General features: G+C 36.0%; 1 long non-coding RNA gene across 1 annotated transcript; it reads left to right on the top strand.

The window, feature by feature from the left end:
* The first annotated feature begins 746 nt into the window (after positions 1–746).
* Positions 747–2,709, top strand: LOC120139110. Its single transcript, XR_005517593.1, has 2 exons — positions 747–1,144; positions 2,444–2,709. It is a non-coding gene; the product is annotated as an uncharacterized LOC120139110 (long non-coding RNA).
* Positions 2,710–8,142: the final 5,433 nt, after the last annotated feature.

Genomic DNA, 8,142 nt, shown 5'->3' with positions numbered 1-8,142 from the left:
TCTAGGTACTGAACGCGTGAAGTTTTTAACGATGGATACTAAAATAAAACAAAAACTAAATGTTAGGCATGATTTTGAAATTTTTTTTGGAAGTTTAGATACTAAAAGTATCATTTACCCTAAAATAATTTAGCGATATTTTTAAATTTTTTCCAAAACTTTATTTTAGAGAGCGTTGTTGGGTTCGTCTCAATCAACTAGGGGCGTCCATTTGATCGAGTATTGTCGAGTTGAGTAAAATATTTCGAGTTATTTGAGTTGACGAGTCCTATTTTACAACTTGAACTTAACTTGAATTTTTTTCGAGTTGAGTCAAGTTTGTAAAAGTCGAGTCAATTCAAATTTTCAAGTTTCTTATTAAATTTAATTGTAAATATTTATAATATAAATTTTGATTCCAATTTAAGTAACTTTCTATAACCATATACAATACAATATATTTCTTCATATTTTTTATATGTGATATACATATATTATACAAAGTCTATTGACTCCACTCAATTTTAAAATAAATCCACTAATTACTAAAAATTTCGATTTATTCAAGTTGCATTTTACAACTCGATTTGAATTTGAAATCTTTAGAGTCAAGTCGAGTCAAAAAATTTAATTTTTTGAATCGAGTCGAGTTTTGCTCATCCTACCATCAACATTAACCATAGATTTAGGCCTTATTTAGGTCAGCAGGACATTAATGGAATAACATTCATTGATTAACGGTATTTTAGTCATTTTAAATTCTGGAAAAAACTAAAAAACAGAAGAAAAAACCCTAATGCAATTGCGTACTGATAGGGAATCCCAAATCCGAGGAAAACCTATTACAGAGATGAACGCGAGGCGAGCTATTACCGGGATCTTTACTCCGGCGAGGCAGGGAATCAACTCGTTGAGTCAGGACCCGAGTCATTTTCAGCAAACTAGAGGGATAAGAGTGAAGGTAAGGGACGGAACTTGGAGCGAGCGTTGGCGATGATGCAGCGGCTGATGCAATCGAGCGGAATCGAACGGCTGATAAAGCAGGAACAAACTCATCACATGAAGAACTCTGAGAACGGATTTTGGCTCGCAAGAATTTGGAGCGTAAGCTCCGATCGCAGGACCACGCTCGCAAGCTTCAGATGATCCTCGTCAAGAAAGTCAGGTACTTGAGAAATTTCTTAGTTTCTAAAATTTTGAATTCCCTTTTTCTTAGTGCTCTAAAAGGCTTAGATAGTCACAGTTAAAACTTGAAACTTAAATGAATCTAGCAGAGAATGTCGACAATGAATAATTGATGGATGACAACGCCTAGGGTATAATTGAATGGAATCAAGCACAATCTAAATTGAAATTTGATTTCAATAGAGTTTCATTTTGCAAAGCTAGAATTTAAATCGAGATAAGAATCAAATTGCTAGAGCTTAAAGCTCGTTTTTCTTGTTCTCATACTATTTCAAATTGGATTATTAATGTTTGAGCTCGCCTTTGTATTCAGTTTTCCAACATTAAAATTGAAAATAAAGTTTGATAAGAGCCACGGACTACTCAAGTCAAGTATTAATAGACTAAATCTGGCTCACTTAATAGCCTGAGCTGCTCAAGCTCTAATGTGATCGAGAATGATAATTGCAATTCAAGTTATTTCAAGACGAACTCGAATAGCTTACGAGCATAATGGTCTATGCATAATCATGCACTATCCTGTTGTATCTAGACTAGCTTTTGTCCTCTATTGTTTGTGTACTCTCTAGTAATATAAGCTCGGTTTTCATGCTCAGCTTCAAATCAGATATATGTTTTAGCTGAGATCGAATTAAGTTTTCCAATACTGTACAGGGTCTGCTTAGCATTGTGTTTCAAAATGTTTTTCAAGCCAAACCACCGTTTCAAGCCATAAGCAATGTCAAAAGATAACTTTACCAACTAATTTCAAACTGGTTTTTAACCCAGTCTCAAAAGCTAGAATTTCTAGCTTTTGGCTTTTGTAAAATCACTTTTTGAGTGAAATTATCCATTTTCTCTCATTTATCATCCCCGTCTTATTTTTTACTTTACAACACTATCTAAACTTGATATTTTAACTTTCAAAAGCACTTTTTCACATTCAAAAGTATTTTTTTCACAACATTTTTCAAAATCAATGCAATACTAACCCTAAATAGAAAAAAAAAACTCGATTAGCTTTGCGAGGTACTTAAGTCAAGCATTAGGATACCTAGCTTCGGCTTATTCAATAGCTTGAGCTGCTCAAACTCTAGCTCAACTAAAGAATGATCAAGCCAAATTTAGTTCTTTCAAGACATATTTGAGTTCTTTCAAGCATCGTTGTCTGATATACTATCATCCACTAACATGTTCGAATCTGCTCATTTATGTTTGCAAATCTTTTCTCTGTTACTCGTTTTGCATTTTCTTTTAATGGGAGAACATATATGAAAATGTCCTTGATTTTGTTTTGCAGGGGTCTGTGAGGACAGCTTTGGTGTAGTTTTCTCTGTAATTTTCCAAACTTTAATGCTGTTTTTGAAATCAAGAACCTTTTTCTTTCATTCTCCCCTTTTTTCCCGAAGCATGATGAATTGGGGGTTGTCATTTGTTTGTTTGTTTGTTTGTTTGTTTGTTTGTTTGTTTGTTTTTTACTGGTTTGACAGTTCTTTCATGGTTGGAAATTGAAGAACGATGTTACAAATTTCTGTGCATTGAAATAATTAGAGTTTTGACTTTTAATGCTGTTTGGACTATATTTTCTGGAAGCACTAATGAATGTCACATTTTTGGGCAAGGAGAGGGTAACGTTCGGCATCTTTTGGCTAAATGTAAACCTCTAATAGTAGATTATTCGGATTGTCAATAAATTTTGACACAGATGAGCGGCAATGGTCTGGCCAATGTAATTAAATGCCTCTCATTAATAAGAGGAAAGCCGAACAAAACGTTTTCATCAAAGTAACAATTCAATTCGTAATAATTTTAAAATTGATCTGTTAAATCTACTAAAAATGTTAGGGATTTCATTCTTGTTTTGTCTTATATGACACAAGAGCCGATGTAATAAACATGTCCACGACTAAATTGTCTCATTTTTGGTAGATCCACATATTAACTGAAAATATGTAACCATCGGGATGAGTTTGCAACTCATATCGCATACCGTTACACGCTATTAAAGCGATATATCGAAATACACCACTAATAAAATTATCTTTATTATGTAAATTAAAAATTATAATGGTTTATTTAAATTAACTATTTATTAAAATTTAATTTTTAATTTTAATAGGATTATAATTGAATTATAATTTTTTATTAAAAATAATAATTCATTTGACTAATTTAACTCTTTGAAGTTAAAATTTGTAACCTATATTAACGTAGGGTTCATCCCAAATTAATCATCAATCATTTTATAAAATATTCAGTGCTGCAGGAGAGTCACATCAAGAGGAAAACAGACTTGCTCGTTGCCTGGATCGATCGTCATCGCCCGAAACTGACTATCGCGAACAAAACTGTAATTGTTTGTGTCGGCCGCAGCCCGATCGTGTTCCTCTGTTTTGAAAGGGCGTAGATCGTCGGAGAACCATCCACGACTGTCTCCCGTCCCATCTCGAACGAACTCAACCACCGTTGTTCATTCATCGAAACCAGTCTGCGTGAATATTTTATTCGTTATCGTCGGCCGTGATTTGGGTACAAACCCCAATTGCTTTGCGTTTTAATTTGTTTGGTCAAATTACGTTCAAAACCCCCTTATTTTTTGTTTCATTCGTACAGTAAAATTGCATGCAAACCCCATATTTTCACCCGATTATATTTTAGACTTAGACGAATGGGTCTTGATATACATGGCTAAATTACATGAAAGCCCCCATACTTATATTTTAATTTAAATGGTTAAATTTCATCTAAATCTCCATATTTTCCCTGTTTAGATTTTAAACTTGTAGGTTTTAAATCCTCAATAATTTTGACTTTATTTTAAGGGTTAACTACTTCAAATACCACTCACCTTTAGGCTCGGGCTCGTTTATGCCATAGATGTTTCAATTTTGCCAATTTTAACACTGACGCTTATGTTTAACTGCAATTATGCCACTTCGTCGTTAATCCATTAACATGACGATGACATGGCATCTCCATTCCGTGACGGTGATGACGTGGCTCCTTCACCAAAACGATGTCGTTTTGGCACGACCGTTTTCATGCTCAAGAAGCCCAAACTACGTTTTGTTGATGGAAAAATACTTTTATGGTATTCAAACCATAGACCTTTAAAAACTAAAGCTAAGCACCCAACCATTAAACTAACTTAAGAACTTGTGATAACCTTAACAAAACTATTATAAATGTTAAATAAATAGTTTGAACACACTAATAATCTTCATCTCATTCCTTTGTAATCTCTGAAAAACAAGATCTTCTAATGGAATCCGACGAGGAAAATACAAAGTCGCAAGAGTGCTGGGAATTAAAACGAGAACGTAGTTTCCCTATAACCATATTAGTGAGAATACGAAATAAAAGCGGAAAAATAATACCCGAAATTGATAATAGAGTTCAGCCAATTATGCCTACGTCTCCGGACTGCTGCAGATCTTTTACTAAAGAGAGAAAATTTACAGGTGTTTACAAAACACTCACTACTCACAAGAAAACTCTTTAGTATTGAGAGAAAGAAATGATTTGGGATGATTTTGAAGCTAAATGGGTTAGGGTATTTATAATTGAACCTTAGGGACTAATCTTATAAATTCCCTAAAGTGCAATGACTAAATGCAATTATGTCATTTGCCATTTTTTCAACAAAAATAAATGCACCATTCGGTGCCCCCCATTTTTGACCCATTCTATTCGGTGCATTTAAAGCACCGAAAGAACTCTGACTTTTAACAATCTCCCACTTGAAGACTGATTTTAATTTTTCTTCACACTTCGATTAATGCAGCATCATTTCTGGTCTTGTTTACTCTAGCATGCCAACTGAAGCTGAACACAACTTCAGTTTGTCTGTTGTCACCGTCTTTGTCAACATATCTGCCGGATTTTGAGCTCCACTAATCTTTTCAAGTTTTAAAATCTCATCTTTCAAAAGAGACCAGATAAAATGATATCGTAATTATATGTGCTTCGTCCTGGAATGAAAAGAAGGATTCTTTGCTAGATGGATAACACTTTAATTGTCGCAATACAATACATTGTTTTCTTGTTTCTTGCCTAACTCTTCCAAGAAACTTTGGAGTCAAATCATCTCCTTGCTGGCTTCCGTAACAGTGACATATTATGCTTCAGTTGTAGAGAGAGCAACTATCTTCTGTAGTTGAGAAAACCAACTCACTGCGGTACCTCCTAGAGTATAGACATACCCTGTAGTACTTCTTCTGATGTCAACATTTTCTGCTAAGTCAGCATCTACATAGCCTGTCAGTATTGTATCTCCACCTTTGAAACAAAGTGCTTTGTTTGTAGTACCTCGCAGATATCTGAGGATCCATTTGACTGCTTCTCAGTGTACTTTGCCTGGATTATTCATGTACATGCTAACATCTCCCACTGCATGAGCAATATCTGGTTTAGTACAAACCATGACATACATTAGACTTCCAATTGTTGAGGCATATGACACCTTCACTATGTGTGCACGTTCTTCCTCCATCTTTGGTGATTGTTCTTTGGAGAGTCTAAAATGAACAACTAAAGGTGTACTTACTGGTTTAGAATCTTGCATGTTGAACATGGAGAGTACTTTGTTGATGTACTCAACCTGTGATAACATCAAAGTCTCCGACTTTGTGTCTCTCTTAATCCTCATCCCAATGATCTGCTTTGCAGCGCCCAAATCTTTCATTGCAAACTGCTTCGATAATTTTTGCTTCAAGTTTATAATCTCTTGCATGTCTGAGCCTGCAACGAGCATGTCATCAACATACAACAATAAAATACTAAAGATGTTGTCGAACTTCTTGATGTAGCAACAATGATCTTCATGACATCTGGTAAAATCACTGCTACTCATGAAACTATCGAACATTTTATACCACTCTCTAGGAGCTTATTTTAAACCATACAAGCTCTTCTTCAACCTGCATACCAGGTTTTTCTTGCCTACCTCTATGAAGCTTTCTGGCTACCTCATATAGATTTCTTCTCCAAATCACCATGAAGGAAAGCTGTCTTTATATCTAACTGCTCAAGATGTAGATTTTCTGCAGCTACAATTTTCAACACCAGTCTGATTGTAGACAGTTTCACGACTGGAGAGAAAATTTCATTGTAGTCAATACCTTATTTTTACTGAAAACCTTTGACAACCAATCTTGCTTTGTAGCGTTTGCTCCCATCGTGCTCTTCTTTGATCCTGTAAATCTACTTGTTATGGAGTGCTTTCTTGTCTGGTGGTAATTTAGCTAATTCCAACGTCTGATTTGACATAAGCGAGTCCATCTCATCTTTCATGCAAGACTCCCATTTGACTGAATCCTCCACCTGCATTGCTTCATCATAGTACTCTGGTTCACCATTGTCAGTCAGCAACAAGTAGTGCAAAGAAGGCGAATAATGCTGGGATGGTTTAGGAATTCTGGAGGAGCTTCTCAGTTCTGGTGTGTCTGGTTCTTCTTGAACTGCTTCAGGACTGATCTGAACATCATTTCCATAAATCTCCTCAAACTCAGCAAATTCCTTTGTTTTAGCTTCGGTATTGGAGCTACTTGATTCTATGGTTGACATGTCTTTGTACATCACATTTTCATTGAAAATGACATCTCTGCTTCTGATGATCTTTCGATTTTCGTAATCCCAAAATCGGTAACCGAACTCATCACCACCATAACCAACAAAGAAACATTTGTTGGTTTTGGCATCAAGTTTGCTTCTTTCAGCAGAATTTATGTATACATAAGAAATACAATCAAACACTCTTAAGTGTGAAATGTTTATTTCTTTCTTGCTCCAAACTTCCTCTGGTATTCAACCATCCAAAAAAACTAAGGGTCCACGGTTGATCAGGTAAGGTGCAGTGTTGATAGCTTTAGCCTATATCAATTTGGGCAATCCAGTATGTATCCTCATGTTTCTGGCACGTTCATTCAGAGTTCTGTTCATGCGCTTTGCTACACCATTCTACTACGGTGTCATGGGAACTATTGTCTCCATCTTGATCCCATTGTTTGCGCAGAAATCTTTGAATCTACTATTTCTGTACTCTCCCTCCATTATCAGACCTCAACCGCTTGACTTTCAGACCAGTCTCGTTTTCCACCATGGCCTTCCATTTTCTGAAGGTATAAAAGACTTTTGATTTCTTCTTCAGAAAATAAACCCACACCTTCATTGTTGAATCATTGATGAAGGTGACATAATATAGTGAGCATGCAAGAGATGGAACTAGAATGGTCCCCATACATCAGTATGAACCAACTCTACCTTTTCTGCCTTGGGTGTCTTACCAATCTTTACAAAAATGACTTTCTTTTGTTTGCCAAAGATGCAATCCTCGCATAGTCCGACATCTACATTCTTTAGATCCAACAGCTTCCCTTTTGACAAAAGTGTCTTCATTCCTTTCTCGCTCATATGGCCAAGCCTTTGGTGCCATAGGTTTGATTTTCCATCAGCATCTGCTACTGCAATGATATTCTCTAAATTTGAGGTTACATAGAGAGTAACAGTCTTCTTTCCACGAGCAATGACGAGTGCTCCTTTGGTAATCTTCCATTCATAGCCTGAAAATGTTGTACTATATCCTTCTCCATCAAGCTGTCCTACAGAAATCAAATTTCTTTTGAGGCCTGGAATATGTCTCACTCCTTTCAGTTTTCAGGTGGTCTGGTTTGGCAACTTTAATCGGATGTCTCCCTTTCCGACGATCTTCAAGGTTTCATCATCAGCTAGATGAACCTTCCTAAAGCCACCACTGACATAGTTCTCCATGATTTCTTAGCATGAGGTGAGTGAAAAGATGCCCCTGAATCCAAGATCCATGATTCATTCAGACTGTTGACGTTTAGAATCATGGCATCACTTGTCTCTCTGTCTTGTTGGCAGATTCCTGTGCGCCAGTATCTTTCTTCGGTGCTCGACAATCTCCTTTAAAGTAACCCTTCTTGCCGCAATTATAACAGGTAATTTTTTTTCCCGTTCTTGATTTTCCAATCTGGATTT

This window comes from Hibiscus syriacus, unplaced genomic scaffold, assembly GCF_006381635.1.
Source record: "Hibiscus syriacus cultivar Baekdansim isolate YM2019G1 unplaced genomic scaffold, ASM638163v2 tig00002237_pilon, whole genome shotgun sequence".
NCBI lineage: Eukaryota > Viridiplantae > Streptophyta > Magnoliopsida > Malvales > Malvaceae > Hibiscus > Hibiscus syriacus.
Note: the sequence above shows the minus strand (reverse complement) of the source record. Positions and strands in the feature narration are given on the sequence as shown.